Here is a 17,197-nt window from a genome sequence, read left to right as displayed (position 1 = left end):
TTTATTGAGAGAAAGAAGTAAATATTACCATAAATTAATGAGTGCCTGAATGACTCTGAAAATGAGTGGCTTACTATGTGAATCAGTGGAGAGAATATCTTCATACATCGTCTCTCTGCTTGGTGCTGGCAGAATGTGCTCTTGAGTTGATCGCAGTTTCCGCCATGTCAAGATTATCATGTTGCCTGTTTCTGGAAAGAGACTGGGTAAGTAATTGTCAAAGTGGTTGTCTTGGAATGGGTCATTTGTTCAAGGATATTTATTACTATTATTTTAAATATTAAATAATAGAAATATTAACCATGGCCCAGTGATAAAAATGATAAGGAATATTATACTGATTAATTGATGATATGCAGGATTGAGAACTGCTAATGCAGGAGATATACGGTCTCACTGGGAAGTGATTCTGTAAACTGATGTTTGGGGTAGTCAGGAATCTTGTTTTTGTTTTAATTTTATTTATTTATTTATTTAGAGATGTAATTGACATATACTGTTATATTGGTTTCATTTGTACAACATACTGATTTGATATGTATACATTGCCTAACGATTACCACATAGTAAGACCAGCTGTCGCCATACATAGTTACAAAAATTCTTTTTATTTTGTGATGAGAACTTTTTAAAATTTACTTCCTTCCCAACTTCTTTCAAATATGCAATACAATATTAATTAACTATAGTATCACACTGTATATTACCTTGTCATGATTTATTTATTTTATAACTGGAAGTTTGTACTTTTGATCCCCTTTGCCCATTTCACCCATATTCCACCCCCCAACTGCAGCATCTACCAATCTGTTCTCTATGTATAAGCTCTTTTTTTCTTGTCTTTTCTTATTTGAGATTTCATGTATTCTTCAGATCATATGGTATTTGTCTTTCTCTGCCTGACTTACTTAACATAATGCCCTTAAGATCCATCCTTGTTGCTGCAAATGGGAAGTGGTTTTTCTTTTTAATGGCTGAGTAATACTCCATTGTGTAAATACACATTTTCTTTATCCATTCACCCATCAGTGGACTCTTTGGTTGTTTCTGTATCTTGGCAATTCTAAATAATTCTGCAGTGAGTGTGGGGGTTCATATACCTCTTCATGTTAGTGTTTTCATTTTCTTCGGGTGAATGCCCAGTAGTGGAATTGCTGCATCATGGTAGTTTTATTTGTAATTTTTTGAGGCACTTCCATACTGTTTTCCATAGTAGTTTCACCAATTTACATCCCTACCAACAGTACGTAAGGGTTCCCTTTTCTTCACAGTCTCGCCAATACTTGTGATTTCTTGTCTGTTTGGTCATAGCCATTCCAGCAGGTGTGAGGGGATCTCTCTCTGTGGTTCGGATTTGCATTTCTCTGATGCTTAGGGAGGCTGAGCACCTTTTCATGTACCTGTTGGCTTGTCTTCTGTTTTGGGGTATTTGTGAATCATGTATTATTTTTATTATTATCAATAAGTAAATTATTTGATTGATACAACTGTAGAAATGAGTGAAGAAAAGGAGACTCATATATAGACTATGATGATGACTGATGGACAATGAAAACACGTGTCTGCGACTGAGGTCATGGCTCAGATGTGGCAGGACGTAGCTGGTCTGTTTCTTCTGTTGAAATTGTTTCTTTAGAGAGATGTTAGGAATATAAGAAAGATCATATTCTTGTATTGATTTCACAGATACAGATTTGTTATTTACAGAATAATGGTAGAACCATTATACAAATATAAATAAGTATGTATAAAGCTGAGAGTGAAGCATTGTCCATCTATAAACATATGTAGTGAGGCAAAAGATATTAGTAATAAAAATTGAAAACACGGATGCTCATTAATAAATAAATAAGTCAAGAAATCAACTCTTTGACCAAGTTTCATATAAACATGTAAATAAGGGTTAGTTTGATTAATCAGGGTCAGTCTCAAGATTGGATTTTTCTTTTGTTAAGATAAAAATCATATATTAAGAAAAAATAGCAAATATATAAGTACTGAGTAAATAAAAATGCAGAAAGCAAGGATCAGTGGAGATTTTACCTTAATTCTCTTTTACCATCTGCTCTTCTCCATACTCTTCAGAACAAAACCACTGAGGTGACTTGAACGCCTTCCACGGTCACAAACTCTACATTTGCCACTTATTAATAGGAGCTCAGAGACTAATCTGAGTGACAGTCAAAGTTCTTTTCTTGGTTTCAGTGTTATGCGTTCAAGATTATTTATTACATTGTTGGAAAGTATGGAATATAAGTAAAGGAGGAAACAGTATCTCAGCATTAAATATCAGATTTATGAAAAATTATATTGATTAATGCATACAAGGAAAACAGGATAGCTAATAAAAGAGACCCTGGTGTGAGAACTAAGCTATATTCAGTTGAAGGACATAAGATTCATCTCAGGTTTTGTGAATAATAAGGTTTTAAGATTATTAGTGAATGATTTAATCAACAGAAATAGAATATAATGAGGAAAAGATACACAATATTGGATTGATGATGACTACTGGTGGCATATGAGTCATTTATGATGCACACATGTCTGGAACTCTGAGGTCAAACAGAAGAAAAATCTAGTCCATTCCTGTTGTTTGAAGGCACACAGTCCACATGTCAGAAATACACAAAGATCTTATTTTTGATCCTAATGTTCATGCATTTTCATGTATTATTATAACTGGATAAGTGAAAAATCTAAAAACATAAAAATAAAAAGGGTGGAGTGAAGCACTGTCCAATTATAAACATGTGATGAGACAAAAATGCTATTAATATATTATGAAAACTTGAAGTTCAGTTGAAACAAGTGGCACGTGACTGTTCCCTTAAGGCTAAGGAACAACGTTGGCAGGGTAACTGATAGAAAATGCTCATGCTCTGGGTCGGTTGTAAAACTGAAGTTCATTTTCTTTAGGGAAAAAAATAAATACCAAATCAATGATTTGGTGAGAAGCAAGGACCAGTGGAGAAATGTGTCACCCTGTTGGCTCATTCGCTCTGCGCAGCCTCAGGACAGGCGCCCCACACCTGCGCGAGGGTCCTCCCTCCAGCACAAGCCCCCGGGGCGCCTCTGCGTTTTAGGAACCTGGAGCCCAGTGTGAGTCCCAATCAAAGTTACTGTCTTTGGGTGATTTGTCTAAGAGTATTCACTGTATTAATAAAAATATTGAAATGCACTCAAAGAAGGCCAACTCTGTCCTACTGACAAACATGGGATTAATAGGAAACATTATATTGATTCATACATATATGATAAACTTAATAAATATGACAGGGATATAATGGTAGAATAATGGTTCTAGAGAAATAAGGGATATCAAAGGCCCTTGTGACTTTTTGCAAATCATAGAATTTTAAAACTATGATTAGGGAATTAATGGATTAATCAATAAACAATGTAGAAATGAGTGAAGAGAAAGTGGTCTTTCTGGATCGATGATGGTGACTGTGGCGTATGAGGCTTGGACAGCAAATAATATGTGTCTGGAACTCTGAGATCCAACACAGGAAATACGGTCTTTTCTCTTCATGTATTTTGATCCTTTTTATAATTGGATCAATGAAACATCCATGAGAAAATACATAAAAAATAAGGCTGAATTGTAGAAGCATTGTCCAGTTTAAAAAATATGTGTTTGGGGGGTGGGGTGGGCAAGAGATAATATTAATATAGAAAACGCTGAAGTCCAAAGAGAAATAAATGGCACATGACTGTAGCATCTTTGGCGAAGGATGATACAGACAGGATAAGGTGCAGACGATGTTTATGTTCTGGGTGGGGTGAGTTCTAAGTAGTTAGTTTTCATTAAATAAAATGAAATGAACGTCTTCCAGGAGCCTAAGTGCTTGACTACGTGACGGCTGTAAAGCAAGAATCGGTGGGGAGAACGTCTCAATTTTTTCACCTCCTCTTGGTATTCTTCAGAACGGATGCTCTGGCTAATTTTGGCTCTGCCCTGGTCAAGACTGTGATGCTGCTCTGTGTTAGGAGAGAGACCAAGGTGAGTAATAATCAGAGATCTTGTCTTGGTTTGGGTCAGTTGTTTAAGATAAATATACTCAAAAAGTAAATTTTAGCTCATTGGTAAACATTATATGAAACATTATTAATTGATTAATTGATGCTGTGTGACATTGATTAATGGGAGATACAATCTGTGATGGCAATCATTCTATAAGTAGAAGGTAGGGATATTCAAGTTGTTTCTTAGTTTTTGTTAGTCATGTATTTGTTTTATTATTATCAATGAAGTAATGATTTAACTGCTACAAATGTAGAAATGAATGAAGTGGGTCTCTAATGGACCAGTGTAAGTGACTGGTGGTGGGGGAGTCATGGGTGAGGAATGATATGTCTCCCAAACCCTGAGGTCCAACACGTTACACATTCCATTTTCTCTGTTTACTTGAGCCTATGGACAGATGTTAGGAATGTACAAAGATATTGTTTTTACTTTGGGTTCATGGATTTAGATTTATTATTGTAAATGGTTCAATGATAGAACCATTAAAGGTATATGAGAACCAGATAAAGATAAAAGGGTGAGACATTGTTCAACTACGGACACAGATGGTAAGAGGGAAGAAATACTAATAAAAATTGCAAACCCTGATGCCTACTAGGAAATAAACAGATTAGGGCGTCACTTCTTTGGCCAAGGATCATATAGACATGAATAAGTAAGAGTGAATTTTATTCTGGGTTAATCTCAAGTTTGAGATTTTTTGTGAAGAGGAAAATGTACATTATGAAAATTTTGTAAATTTCTAAATGAATAAATAAAATGTGGAAAGCAAGAATCAATGGGGATAAAAATGGTATTTATTTACCAATTTTTTTGCATCATCAACTGGGCTTTGTACTTCTCAAAACAGAACACGCTCGAGCTGATGAAGCATTGTTCCACAGGCCGAGCTCTGTGATGGCGTCTGTGTGTCGGAACCAGAGACCCACGTGAGTAATAGTTTCTTTTCTTGGCTTCGGTGATTACGTTTTTCAGTGTATTCAGTGTGTTATTCAAAATTTGCATATATAATCACAGAAGGCCAAGTGTAGCTCAGTGACAGTGCATTTTATGAAACATTGTGTTGATTAATGCATAAATGCACACCATAATTTCACAAATACACATATTGCTGTGAGAATGATTTTATATCTATCTATCTATCTATCTATCTATCTATCTATCTATCTATCTATATGTGTATATATATATGTGAGGGATATCATGGCTCTTCTTGGGGTTTTGTAAATACTAGAGTTTTTAAATTACTATTAGTGAGTTAATGAATTAATAAATAACATGGAAATTAGTGAAAGAAAAGACGGACAATATTGGATCGATGATGACTACTGGTGGCGTATGAGTCATTTGCGATGACTGCGTGTCTGGAACTCTGAGGTCCAACAAAAATGGAATCTGGTCCATGGTCCTGTTTGAGGTGATTGTCTAGACAGATGTCAGGACTACACAGGATCTTGTTTTGGGGCTTTATGTTCATGCATTTTCTTTCTATTTTTGTAATTGGATCAATGAAATAATCAATAAACAAATCATGATGAAGGTGGCGAAATATTGTTTAATTATAAAAATATATGATTATGCAAGGAATAATATTAATGTGTATTTAAGATGTTGACATCTGTAAGGGAATATATGATCATTCCTGTAATGGAATATATGGTAAAAATGTATAATAATTATTGATAAAAGTCAGCGGTCATATTCTCTATCAGTGGCTAGATTGATATTTTTCACTTAGTTATGAAAAACATACATTATTCCAATTTACTATTTAATAATTGACTGGCTATATTAAAGGTGGAATGTAAGGATCAGTTGGCATAATGTCTCAATCTTTTTTATCACTTGTTCTGCCCTGTACCTCCTCAGAATGGATGCACCTGAGCAGATTTAAATATGTCCCATGGTCACAAGCTCCATGGTTGCCCCTCTATATGTGTATTAGGAGGATGGAGATTCATGTGAGTAGTAGTTGAAGTTGTTTTCTTGATTTAAGTGTTTTTTATAAAGTAATTCATTGTTTTGTTAAAATGTACTGTACATAATAAAAGGGGGCACTGTATCTCCGTGATAAATACGGGCATGTGAAACACTGACTGATCCACGTGTGGAAAACTGAGGATAATGAAAGAGGTGCAGTAATGTGAGAATAATTTATGTAGAGATTTGGGACATAAAAGCTCTTCTTGAGTTTTGGTGAATTACAACACTTAAAATTATTAGTGAATTAATGATTTAATCAATAGGCAATTATAAATAAATGAAGGAAAAGGGAGACAGTATTGGATCAATGATGACTGCTGGTGGCGTATGAGTCATTTACGATGAATACGTGTCTGGAACTCTGAGGTCCGACAGAAGAGAAATCTAGTCTGTTTTCATTGTTTGAAGGCGTCCTTTGAATGCATGTCAGGAATAAGCAAGGGGATTTTTTTTTTTGGTCTATGCATTCATGTATTTTCATTCTATTATTACAGTTTGATAAATGTGAGAATCTATAACTATGTATATATAAATAAAGACAGAGTGAAGTATTGTCCAATTATAAAAATATGTGGTTAGGCAAGAAATACTTCTCATGTATTATGAAAACCCTGATGTTTAATTACAAGTAAATGGTACATGACTGTTAGCTCAATGGCTGAGGATGACACAGATAGCGTTATATGTCATAGACAATGACTTCAGATTCTGGGTCAGTAGTAAAATCAAAGTTGTTTGTTTTCTTAACTGAAATATATTCATACCAAATTAATGATTGCCAAGACTGATTAAATGAAAGGTAAAAAGCAAAGATTAATGGAGAGAATGCTTTAAGTATTTTTATAATCTGCTTTGCTTTGTACTTCTCAGAATGGACAAATTCCACCTGCTGCACAGATTCTTCTTGATCAAGAGCCTGAGGGTTGGTTGTATTTCTGTTTTAGAAACTAGGAGACCAACGTGACTAGTAATCAAAGTTGTCCTGGTTTTGGTGTTTTGTTAAGGATAATTGTATAAGTATACTATATACTTTTTATATAAAAAGTACAAAGTAAAATCAAAGAGGGCCAACTGTTTCCTGGTGATGAATACAGGGTTGATAGGAAGGATTATGTTGATTAGAGCATTTATGAAGTGGGATAATTAGTGACAGATATACTGATGGGCACATGATTCTAGATACATATTAGGGATAACAGTTCCTTCTTGGGGTTTTGTGAATTGTACAGTTTTAAAACTATGGTTAGTGAATTAATGAATTAATCAATAAACATGTAGAAATGAGTGAAGAGAAAGTGGTCTTTCTGGATCGATGATGGTGACTGTGGCGTATGAGGCATGGATGGTGAATAATAAGTGTCTGGGACTCTGAGGTCCAACACAGGAAATACGGTCTTTCTCTTCATGCATTTTGATTCTTTTTATAATCATCAGTGAAATATCAATGAGGGAATATATAAAAAATAAGGCTGAATTGTAGAAGCACCGTGCAATTTAAAAACTATGTGGGAAGGCAAGACAAACTATGAATATAATTTGAAAACACTGAAGTCCAAAGAGAAATAAATGGCACATGACAGTAACCTCTTTGGCTAAGGATGATACAGTCGGGATAAGTTACAGATGATGTTATGTTCTGGGTGGGGGCAAGTGTGAAGTGGTTCATTTTCATAAAAGACGATGAAATAAGTGTGCTTCAATCATGGTTGCCTAAGCACCTGCCTAAATGAAAGATGTAAGGCAAGATTAATGGAGGAATGTCTCATTTTATTATCTGCCCTGCTTGCCCTCCACAGAATGGACACACTCGAGCTGATCACACTGTCTTTCAAAGTCACCCACTGCCTGGTGGCATCTCTGCTGTAAGAGCAGACACCAGTGTGAATAGTAGCCAAAGTTCTCCTCTTGGTTGGGCCACTTACTTAAGGGTATTCACAGTCTTATTAAAAATTAATGAATATAATCAAGAATTAATTATGGACCAATGACAAATATGAATCGTTATGCTGGTTAACTGATAATGTTACACTGAGATTGGTTAGAGAATGACTCATAATCTATATTAGCAATGATTCTATACATAGAAGTTAGGGTTACTCAAGATCTTGTCCTTTGTTTTTTGTGCATCCTATATTTTATTATCACTGAATTAATGAATTAATTGGTGCAAATGTAGAAAAGAGTGAAGAAAGTGGGCCTTTAGTGACCCAGTGGTGGTGTACGAGCTATGGATGATGACTGTTGCATGTTTGGAACTCTGAGCTTCAAGTAATGCCTAGTGTATTCTCCATAGCTGATCTATAGCCAAATGAGAGGAATATACAAAAGTTATGTTCTTACCTGGTTTCATAGGTTTAGATTTATTATTATTAATGATCGATCATAAAACCATGAATGAAATATAGAGTAGATAAAGAAAAAAGGGTGAAGCATTGTCCTATATGAACATACCTAGTGAGGCAAGAACTACTAATATGAGTTAAAATGCTGAGGTCCATTAAAAAATAAATGGACCAATGCTATTACATCTGTCAAAGAATCACAGAGATATGGGTAAGTAAGAGTCTATTTTGTATTTCAGAGTGGTCTGTAGACTGAGCATTCCTTTTGTCAAGAGCAAAAAATATCCACACTGTGCATAATTTATAAATACCCAAATGATTGAGCAAGTTAAATGGGGCAAAGGATCAATGGAGATAGATCTGAACTTGTTTTAATCAATGATAGTGCCTTGCACTTCTCAGCAAGGACACGCTGTAGCTGAGGTAGGCGTTGCTCCCTGGGGGTGGGCTCTGTGATTGCGTCTGTGCGTCAGGAGCACAGAGGCCAGTGTGAGGAATAGTCAAAATGTTGTCTGGGTTTCACTGATTCTTCTTGGAAATACTCAGTATATTATTTTTAAAAATACCATATATAATAATGTTGGTCAGCTGGAGCCCAGTGATAATATTGAATTGACATAGAACATTGTATGGATTAATATATGTGATATGTAGGACAATTAATGAAAAATACATTTCTATGAGAGTGATTCCATATACAGGTTAGGGATTTCACAGTGATCATGGGTTTTTGTGAATAGTATGGTTAAAAAAACTATTACTAGTGAATTCGTGGATGAGTAAATAAGCAATTAGAATTGAATAAAGAAAAAGAGAACACTATTGGATGAATGAGACTACTGGTGGCATATGAGTGATACACGATGAATATGTGTCTGGAACTCTGAGGTCCAGCACAAAAGGATCTGGTCCATGGCCCTATTTGAAGTGATCCTGTAGACGGATTTCTGGAATTATATAAAGGTGTTCTTGGCCTTTATGTCCCTTTATTTTCTTTTTGTTTTTATAACAGAGCAGTGAAATAATAAACAAATATAAAAACATAAAAGTGAAGGGGGTGTGTGTTGTCCAATTATAAAAATATGCAGTTTCTCAAGAAATATTACTTAAGATATATTGAAAACAGATATCCAGTAAGAAATAAATGGTACAAAGTGTTTTTCTTTGTCTAAGGATGATAAATAGTTACTGGTAAGTAATAGTCTATGTTTATGTTCCCTATCAGTGGGTAGACCAGTATTTTTCCATTTACTTAGAAAATAAAAATACACATTACATAATTGATCGACTAAACGAAAGGTGTAATTCAAGAGTGAACGAACACGTCTCAATCTTTTTGTCCTCTGCTGTGTCTGGTACTCCTCAGAGTCATCGCATTTGAGCTGATTTAAGCATCCCCATGGGCAGGAGCTCCGTGGTTGCATCTGTGCGTTGTGAGCATGGAGAGGCATGTGAGTAATAATCAAAGTTCTTTTCTGGGTTTTGTGTTTTTTAAAAAGATTTTCACTGCATTATTAAAACATGTGAAGTATGATCAGTGATTGCCAGGCATGCCAAATAAAAGAACGTATTTAATATGAAGCATTATGTCAGTAACTCTATATGGGAAATTCTGAGGTCAGTTGATGAAAGATGTATTATCAGTGGGAAGAAGACAAATATTGGAGATTTTTCAAGGATATTGTTTTGAGTTTTTGTGATTTCTACATATTTTATTATTAATAGCGTATTGATGAATTAGTAAAAATGTGTGGACATGAATGGTCATAAGGAGGACCAGTGATGACTGGTGACATATTAGTCTGGGGTGAATAACACTAAAGGTCTAGAACTCCGAGGTCCAACAAAAGAAATCCAGTTGTTTCTCCTGATTTGATGTGGTTCTATAGTGAGATGTCAAAAATACATCAGTATCATGTTCTTGGTTTGTGCACAGGAATATTTGAAAGTGTTATTGGAAGTAATCAATGGCAGATGTATAAATGAATAATAAACGGGGAAGCATTGTTCAGTGTTAAAATATATAGTAAATAAAAATAAAGTTAACATATATTGGAATGGAAAATGAAAGATTGAAGTGCACATGTCTTAGAGTAAGAATGATAGAGCCAATGATAAGTAATAGTTACTTAGTTACAACTTTGACATTTGGTTCATTAAGAGAAAAATAAATATTAGTATAAATTATAAACACCTATATGACTGCAAATGAATGGTGGTATACATGGATGAGTGGAGAGAGTAGGTCGATATTTTTATCATGTTGTCTGTGTGTTATTCATGAGAGCAGATGCTCTCAGGTATTTCAAATTCATTTGTCATCAAATTGTCATGTTCCTTCTGTGTTAGGAAAGAGACCAAGATGAGTAATTAAAGTCATCTTGGATTGGGTTATTTAAGGGAATTTACTGTATTGTTAAAGAGTACTAAATTAATCAGAAAGGTAACCATGGCTCAATGATAAACACATATGAAACGTTTTGTTAATTGATGAAGTGCAGGATTCAGGTTGATTATTGGAAAAGATACAGTCTATATTGGAAATATTCTGTAAACTAATGTTATAGATATTTTCAAGATTGTTATTCGTGGGTTTTTGTGAATCACATACACTTTTATAATTTTCTAAGAATAATGATTTAACAGATACCAACAGGGAAATGACAAAGACAGAGACCCAGTCAGTCATGGGCCAGGGATGATGACTGGTGGTGGAAAGTCATGACTGATGAAAATATGTGTTTGAAACTCTGAGTCTTGTATGCACATGATTAGTCTGTTCTCTTTATTGCAATTTTTTTGTGGAGAGATATCAGCAATTTGCAAATATCATATATTTTTACATTGGTTTCATAGACATAAATTTGTTGTTATTTAAAGATCAATGATAGAACCATTAAACATACACAAATGCCAAAAGAACAGGGTGAAGCCTTGTCCAACTCCAAACATATGTGGGTAGGCTAAAGACATTGATAAACATTTGAAATGCTCAGACCCTTTAAGAAATGAGGGGATAAAGGTCTTGACACTTGGGCTAATGACATACAGACAATTTTAAGGAAGAGTCAATTTTATTCTTCTGGGTCAATCTCAAGACTGAGTTTTTCTTACTGTTACAATAAAAAAAATAAATGTTAAGAAAAGTTAAAAAAGCTAAATACTGAATACATGCAATGTGGAGAGCAGGGATCATAGAGATTAGGTTTCAACATGTTTTATCATGTGCTCTGTCTGCTCTCAACTCCTCGGAATGGACACACTAGGACTGACCAGTGTCCTCATGGTTCCAAGCTCTGTGGTTGCCTCTGTATACCAGGAGGATGAATTAATGTGAGTAGTAATTGAAATTACTTCCATGGTTTCTTTCTTTCTTTTTTTTATTTTGGTTTCATTAATCTACAATTACATGAGCAATATTACGGTTACTGTACTCCCCCCATTATCAAGTCCCACCACATACCCCATAACAGTCACTGTCCATCAGCGTAGTAAGATGCTATACAGTCACTACTTGTCTTCTCTGTGTTGTACAGCCCTTCCTGTGACCCCCTCACCTTATGTCTGCTAATAGTAATGCCCCTTTTTCCCCCCTTATCCCTCCCTTCCCACCCACACTCACCAGTCCTTTTCCCTTTGGCAACTGTTAGTCCATTCTTGGGTTCTGTGACTCTGCTGCTGTTTTGTTCCTTCAGTTTTTGCTTTGCTCTTATGCTCCACAGATGAGTGAGATCATTTGATACTTGTCTTTTTCTGCCTGGCTTATTTCACTGAGCATAATACCCTCTAGCTCCATCCATGTTGTTGCAAATGGTAGGATTTGTTTTCTTCTATGGCTGAATAATATTCCACTGTGTATATGTACCACCTCTTCTTTATCCATTCATCTACTGATGGACACTTAGGTTGCTTCCAGTTCTTGGCTATTGTGGTAAACATAGGGGTGCATATGTCTTTTTGAAACTGGACTCCTGCATTCTTAGGGTCAATTCCTAGGAGTGCGATTCCTGGGTCAAATGGTATTTCTATTTTGAGATTTTGAGCTTTTTGAGGAACCTCCCTACTGCTTTCCACTATGGTTGAACTAGCTTACATTCCCACCAGCAGTGTAGGAGGGTTCCCCTTTCTCCACAACCTCACCAACATTTGTTGCTGTTTGTCTTTTGGATGGTGGCGATCCTTACTGGTGTGAGGTGATAACTCATTGTGGTTTTAATTTACATTTCTCTGATGACTAGCAATGTGGAGCATCTTTTCATGTGTCTGTTGGCCATCTGAATTTCTTCTTTGGAGAACTGTCTGTTCAGCTCCTCTGCCCATTTTTTAATTGGATTATTTGCTTTGTGTTTGTTGAGGTGCATGAGCTCTTTATATATTTTGGATGGCAACCCTTTATCAGATCTGTCATTTATGAATATGTTCTCCTATATTGTAGGATGCCTTTTTGTTCTGTTGATGGTGTCCTTTGCTGTACAGAAGCTTTTCAGCTTGATATAGTCCCACTTGTCCATTTTTGCTTTTGTTTCCCTTGCCCAGGGAGATATGTTCATGAAGAAGTTGCTCATGTTTATGTCCTATGGTTTCTTATTTTTATAAGGTAATGAACTGTATTACTAGAAAGAAATACATTTGAAGAAAGCAACTGTATCTCAGTGATAGATATTGGGTACATGAAACAGTATATTGATTAATGTGTATTTGGAAAAGGCTAACTAATGAAATCCACATGTTGATATAAGAACCTATGTACAGATTAAGGATGTAAAGGCTTTTCATGCCTTTTTGTCTGTCGTCATGTTTAAAAATTCTTATTAGTGAATTAATGAATTCATCAATAAAAAACTAGAAGTGAATGAAGAAAAAGAGGGACAATATTGGATCGATGATGACTACTGGTGGCGTATGAGTCATTTACGATGAATACGTGTCTGGAACTCTGAGGTCCGACAGAGGAGAAATCTAGTCTGTTCCCATTGTTTGAAGGCATCCTGTGGACACATGTCAGGAATAGATGAGGATTTTGTTATTGACCTTAATGTTCATGCATTTTCATTCTACTATTATAATTGAATTGATGAGAGAATCTAAAATTCAATATATAAAAGAATAAAGATGGATGGAGTGAAGCATTGTCAAATTATAAAAGTATGTGATGAGGCAAGAAATACTATTAATATATTATGAGAATGTGAGGTTTAGTTAGAGATCAATGGTACATGATTGTTCCCTTTTGGATTAGGATCAATGGAGAGAATGTCTCAACTATTTCTATCACCTGCAATGCCCTGCATTCCTCAGAATGGACACCCCGGACTTCATGGTTTCTTCCTTGGTCAAGAGCCCTTGGGTGCATCTGAGTTTTAGGAGCCTGGAGACCAGTGTGAGTCATAATCAAAGCTCTTGTCTTGGTTTGGGTGGTTTGTGTAAGAGCATTGACTGCATGAATAAAAAGTATGAAATATAATCAGAAAAGGCCAACTGAGTCCTAGTGACAAATAAGGGATTGATAGGAAGCATTGTGTTGCTTAAAGCACTTATGGAAAGTGGGATAATTAATATCAGATGTATTGATGTGGACGATTCTAGATACATATTAGGGATAACAGTTCCTTCTTGGAGGTTGTTCTTTTTGTGAATCACACAGTTTTAAAACTAGTTAATGAATTAATCAATAAACAATGTAGAAAAGAGTGAAGAGAAAGTGGTCTTTCTGGATCGATGATGGTGACTGTGGTCTATGAGGCTTGGATGGTGAATAATATGTGTCTGGGACTCTGAAGGCCAGCCCAGAGGAAATGGGTCTTTCTCTTCACACATTTCTATTCTTTCTATAATTAGATCATTGAGGAAATACATAAAAAATAAGGCTGAATTGTAGAAGCATTGTCCAATTTAAAAACTATGTGGGGAGGCAAGAAATATATTAATATAATTTGACATACTAAAGTCCAAAGAGAAATAAATGGTACATGACTGTAGCCTCTTTGGCTAAGAATGTGATACAGTCGGGATAAGTTATGTACGATGTTTATGTTCTGGGTGGGCACAAGTGTGAAGTTGTTCGTTTTCATAAAAGACAATGAAATAAGTGTGCTCCAATCATGGGTGCCTAAGTGCCTGCTTAAAGAAAGATGTAAAGCAAGGATTAATGGAGGGATGTCTTATTTTATCGTCATCTGCTCTGCTTGTCCTCTGCAGATGGACACACTCACGCTGATCACACATTCTCTCAAGGTCACCCACTCTGGTTGCATATCTGTTGTAGGAGCAGAGACCAATGTGAGTAATAGTCACACTTCTTATCTTAGTTAGTTTGAGTGGTTTGTGTAAGGCCATTCACTATATTATTCAAAATCATTAAATATAATCAAAGAAGCAAAATATGACAATGTTGAATATCAGATTGATAGGAGATTATGTTGACTGATCCGTAGATGCACCACTGATGTCTGTTGATGAGAGGGATTAGTCTCTGTCATATTGTAAAGAGAGATGTTAGGAATGTTGAGGGATCATATTCTTATTAATTTACGTGTGTATTTCTCCAATAATGAATTAATCAAGTAAGTAAGTGTTTATGAGAATGAAATGAAGGGGGCCCAGTCACAGACCAACAATGATGAGTGGTGGTATGTAGTTACATACAATTTAATAATACATGTCTGGAACTTAGGTCTGACACAAAAATAATTAGTCCATTTCTCATGTGCATGGAGACCCTAAGTACAGATGCCAGTAATAAGTAAGGATTTTGTTCTTGGTCTTTGTGTTCATGAATTTTAATAATTTATAAATGTATTAGTGGTAGAATAAATGTACAAATGAATAATGGTGAAGAGATTGAAATACCATTCTTTGGTAAATTTGTAGTAAGGTAAAAGTATCAATAAATGAGAATGGATGTAAAAGGACCAAGTGTATAACATCTGTGGCTAAGGTGGATACAGACAATGACATGTGCTTGTCTGTTATTGTCTGAATCAGTTGCAAGTTTGAAGTTTATTTTTAAGATGAAAATAAATATTTCCCTAAGTTAATACATGTCTAAATGATTGTATTTGGATTATATGACTCAGTGCAGAGAAAGACTCAACCTTTTTATCACCTTCTCTGTCCGCTATTCTTCAGAACAGATGTTTCAGCTGATCTCATCTATTCTGATCAAGATCGTCATGTTCCCTTTGTGTTAGAAAAGAGACCAAGGTGAGTAATGATGAAAAATTTTGTCTTTGGGTCATTTGTTTAAGTGTATCAGTGGTATTAGTAAGAAAACAATAAATATAATTTAAAAACTTAACTATGGCCCAATGATAAATACGATGTTAAACACATTGATTAAGTTAACATGTAACACAGATTAATTAATGAAAGAAATACAACCTATGTTTTAAATGATTCTATAGTAGAAACTAGGGATATTCAAGTATCTTGCTCTTAAGTTTTTGTAAATCACATTCTTATTTTACTATTTTCAATGAATTAATGGTTTAATCCATGCAAGTGTAGAAACGAATGGAGAAAAACGGGCCTCTAATGGACCAATGATGACAACTGGTAATGGATGTCACGGACGATGAATAATACTTGTCTGGATATCTGAGGTCCATTACAGTAAATAATCCATTCCTTCTGTTGTATCTGATCCTATAGACAGATGTTAGGATACAAAGATCACATTTTTATTTTGAGTTTATAGATTTAGATTTGTTATTCTTAATAGATCAATGATAGAACCATTAAAGAAATACAAACAATAGATAAAAAAGGGTGAAGCATAATTCAACTATGAACATATATTGTGAAGCAAGAAATACTAATATAATTGGAAGTGCTAATGTACATTAATAAATAAATGAAACAAAGGTGTTACCTCCTTGGCTAAGGGTTATAGGACGAGGTAACTAAGAATCACTGTATTTTTTCTGGCTCATTTTCAAGTTTCAGGTCATTCCTTTGATTAAAAGAAAAATATATTTACATCATGAAAAATGTATAAGTACTGAAATGAGTGAGTAAATGAAATGTGGAAAGCAAAGACTAGTGGAGGGAAGGTCTTAACTTTTTTCATCATTGACTGCTTGTTCTTAGAGTGGACCACGCCTTGTCCCTGGTGTCGATGTCCATGACTACATCTGTGTATTAGGGGCACAAAGACCAATGTGAGTAATAGTCAAATGTCTCGTCTTGGTTTTAGTGATTTTTTTTTTATAAAAGAGTCAGTGTATTTTTAAAAAGTGTCATATAGAGTCAAAGGTCACCACTATAGCCAGTGATAATTATTGAATTAATTAATATGAAACATTGTATTGATTACTACATGCATGAAATGTAAGATAAGTAATGAAACAGATACACTGATGTAACAGTGATTCTCTGTAGAGATTAGGGATATCATGACTCTTGGGTTTTTGCAAATAGCAGGATTTTGAAGTATTATTAGTGACCTGGTCAATAAGCAACGTAGAAATGAATGAAGTAAAAGAGGGCCGATATTGGATCAGTGATGACTGCTGGTGTCAAGTGAGTCATGTACGATGAATACGTGTCTGGAACTCTGAGGTCCAGCGTAAAAGAAATGGAGTTAATTCCCATTGTTTGGTGGGACCCTATATACATATGCCGGGAATATTTGAGGATCTTGTTTTTAGTTGTGTTCCTACATTTTTATTCTATTATTATATTTGGAAAAATGAGAGGATCTATAAATACATCTATATAATCTTGTTTTGGTCTTTATGTTCATATATGTTCTCTTTGTATTTTTATAATTGGATCAATGAAATAATAAGTAAATATAAAGGCTGTGAAATATTGTCCAATTATAAAAATACGTGGTTAGGCA

General features: G+C 34.9%; 1 long non-coding RNA gene, 12 other non-coding genes and 1 pseudogene across 13 annotated transcripts in view; all 14 read left to right on the top strand.

The window, feature by feature from the left end:
* Positions 1-17,197, top strand: part of LOC118967106 (uncharacterized) — a 111,923-nt gene that overhangs the window by 78,592 nt on the left and 16,134 nt on the right. The window contains exons 34-46 of the long non-coding RNA XR_012133665.1: positions 133-206; positions 2,920-3,102; positions 3,840-4,006; positions 4,881-4,959; positions 5,900-5,991; positions 6,884-6,935; positions 7,810-7,941; positions 9,722-9,806; positions 11,622-11,688; positions 13,595-13,735; positions 14,554-14,634; positions 15,484-15,558; positions 16,444-16,514. This is a non-coding gene — a long non-coding RNA (uncharacterized lncRNA). The remainder of the gene's footprint in view (positions 1-132; positions 207-2,919; positions 3,103-3,839; positions 4,007-4,880; positions 4,960-5,899; positions 5,992-6,883; positions 6,936-7,809; positions 7,942-9,721; positions 9,807-11,621; positions 11,689-13,594; positions 13,736-14,553; positions 14,635-15,483; positions 15,559-16,443; positions 16,515-17,197) is intronic.
* Positions 2,495-2,566, top strand: LOC118967192 (small nucleolar RNA SNORD113/SNORD114 family). Its single transcript, XR_005054085.1, has one exon. It is a non-coding gene; the product is annotated as a small nucleolar RNA SNORD113/SNORD114 family (small nucleolar RNA).
* On the top strand, positions 3,434-3,507 carry LOC118967212 (small nucleolar RNA SNORD113/SNORD114 family). Its single transcript, XR_005054103.1, has one exon. It is a non-coding gene; the product is annotated as a small nucleolar RNA SNORD113/SNORD114 family (small nucleolar RNA).
* On the top strand, positions 5,342-5,413 carry LOC118967188 (small nucleolar RNA SNORD113/SNORD114 family). Its single transcript, XR_005054082.2, has one exon. It is a non-coding gene; the product is annotated as a small nucleolar RNA SNORD113/SNORD114 family (small nucleolar RNA).
* LOC118967185 (small nucleolar RNA SNORD113/SNORD114 family) lies at positions 6,314-6,385 on the top strand. Its single transcript, XR_005054079.1, has one exon. It is a non-coding gene; the product is annotated as a small nucleolar RNA SNORD113/SNORD114 family (small nucleolar RNA).
* LOC118967198 (small nucleolar RNA SNORD113/SNORD114 family) lies at positions 7,319-7,392 on the top strand. The gene has a single exon (XR_005054091.1). It is a non-coding gene; the product is annotated as a small nucleolar RNA SNORD113/SNORD114 family (small nucleolar RNA).
* LOC118967225 (small nucleolar RNA SNORD113/SNORD114 family) lies at positions 8,206-8,281 on the top strand (annotated as a pseudogene).
* LOC118967201 (small nucleolar RNA SNORD113/SNORD114 family) lies at positions 9,179-9,249 on the top strand. The gene has a single exon (XR_005054094.1). It is a non-coding gene; the product is annotated as a small nucleolar RNA SNORD113/SNORD114 family (small nucleolar RNA).
* Positions 10,128-10,199, top strand: LOC118967227 (small nucleolar RNA SNORD113/SNORD114 family). The gene has a single exon (XR_005054118.1). It is a non-coding gene; the product is annotated as a small nucleolar RNA SNORD113/SNORD114 family (small nucleolar RNA).
* On the top strand, positions 11,044-11,116 carry LOC118967175 (small nucleolar RNA SNORD113/SNORD114 family). The gene has a single exon (XR_005054070.1). It is a non-coding gene; the product is annotated as a small nucleolar RNA SNORD113/SNORD114 family (small nucleolar RNA).
* Positions 13,231-13,302, top strand: LOC118967183 (small nucleolar RNA SNORD113/SNORD114 family). Its single transcript, XR_005054077.1, has one exon. It is a non-coding gene; the product is annotated as a small nucleolar RNA SNORD113/SNORD114 family (small nucleolar RNA).
* On the top strand, positions 14,067-14,140 carry LOC118967218 (small nucleolar RNA SNORD113/SNORD114 family). The gene has a single exon (XR_005054109.1). It is a non-coding gene; the product is annotated as a small nucleolar RNA SNORD113/SNORD114 family (small nucleolar RNA).
* LOC118967204 (small nucleolar RNA SNORD113/SNORD114 family) lies at positions 15,890-15,962 on the top strand. Its single transcript, XR_005054096.1, has one exon. It is a non-coding gene; the product is annotated as a small nucleolar RNA SNORD113/SNORD114 family (small nucleolar RNA).
* Positions 16,849-16,920, top strand: LOC118967195 (small nucleolar RNA SNORD113/SNORD114 family). Its single transcript, XR_005054088.1, has one exon. It is a non-coding gene; the product is annotated as a small nucleolar RNA SNORD113/SNORD114 family (small nucleolar RNA).

The sequence above is a fragment of the Manis javanica genome, chromosome 8, assembly GCF_040802235.1.
Source record: "Manis javanica isolate MJ-LG chromosome 8, MJ_LKY, whole genome shotgun sequence".
Lineage (NCBI taxonomy): Eukaryota > Metazoa > Chordata > Mammalia > Pholidota > Manidae > Manis > Manis javanica.
The sequence above is the reverse complement of the archived record's forward strand: the minus strand, read 5'-3'. Positions and strand labels throughout refer to the sequence as shown.